Below are 1,418 nucleotides of genomic sequence, written 5' to 3'. Positions count from 1 at the left end.
AATTTTATTTTTTTATTTTTTATCGTTTTAGAAATTCAATAGATCAACCATTAGATTTGTAGAGTTTACTATTGAATTTGTCTAGGGTTCATATAAGTCCACAAATTTAATGCTTGATTTATAAAATGAAATGTAGAAAATATTGACGTGAATCATTTCTCATATTTGTATGGTTCTTTTCAAAACCAATTTTTTTATGAAAGGAAAGAAAGAGAAATTTAGCTTTGTTAGGTAAAGTTTTGAGAAGTGTTTTGAATTTTAAGTTTTAGAAAAAATAAGAATTAGAAATTGATTTGGTGAGGCTACTTTTAAAAAATGTGTTTTAGGTGGAGTCCACAAACGAAAGGTTGGTTGGTAACATTTTGAGAAATGGTTTTGTGTTTGAAAAAATATTTTTTAATAAAATAATAAATTATTTTTTATGTGGCGATGATTGGGTAGCCGTTGTCGGTTAGGAGACGGAACTAGCGGCTGTCAAATGTGTTTGGCATTCGCCTTTGGGCCGTCAGATAGTTTCTACGACCACCATCAAGTGGTGCAACACCACCATTTTTTTTTTTTTTTTAAATCGTTGAAAAGTTAAATGGAAAAATTGGTCTTTCAAAATAGTAAAAAAATAAAATAAAATTGATGTTGCAACTCTTGGGTTTTCGTGTGAACTTGCAATAAATGTTAAAGTATATAAAAATTAATATAAAGAGAAAAAGTAAGGTAGAAAAAAACGGATTAAGGTGATTCGGCTTATGGCCTATATCTACACGTCAAAGCCTTTTTTTTTTTATACATCTTTCTTTCACTTGAATGAAATTGTATAATAAAATGACATATTTATAGTTGAATGAGACCAAAAATACAATAAGTACATAATTAATATGTAACCTATGAGAATTATAAGAGTTACATAAATAATATGTAACCTATGAAAATTAGGAGAGTTGCATAACTAATATGTAACCTATGAAAATTAGGAGAGTTACATAATTAATATGTAACTTATGAGAATCATGAGAGTTACATAATAATAAATATATAACATATGAGAATTAGGAGAGTTACATAATAAATATGTAACATATGAGAATTAGAAGAGTAAATAATACATTGATTTAATTCAAAACAGCTATTTTACCTTCAAATGTCTCAATACGCCCCCACAAACCCATCGGTAGATCACGTATGTTGAGGTTTGGTCTTGAACATCAAAGGAGCTAAAAAATGGCTACTATGGCCTATATTAGAACATCAACTGCTATGACCGAAACTTGAACTTTGCCAACTCTGACCGGTATTGATTACTATGGCCAGAACATGAACATCAACTTCTTTGGCCGACAACGGCAGACTTGAACATCGGGGATTGTTTGACCCGTATATAAAATACTGTTACAAATGTCACTTGTAACCGAATTGAGAATCCA

The sequence above is a fragment of the Corylus avellana genome, chromosome ca6, assembly GCF_901000735.1.
Source record: "Corylus avellana chromosome ca6, CavTom2PMs-1.0".
Lineage (NCBI taxonomy): Eukaryota > Viridiplantae > Streptophyta > Magnoliopsida > Fagales > Betulaceae > Corylus > Corylus avellana.
The sequence above is the reverse complement of the archived record's forward strand: the minus strand, read 5'-3'. Positions refer to the sequence as shown.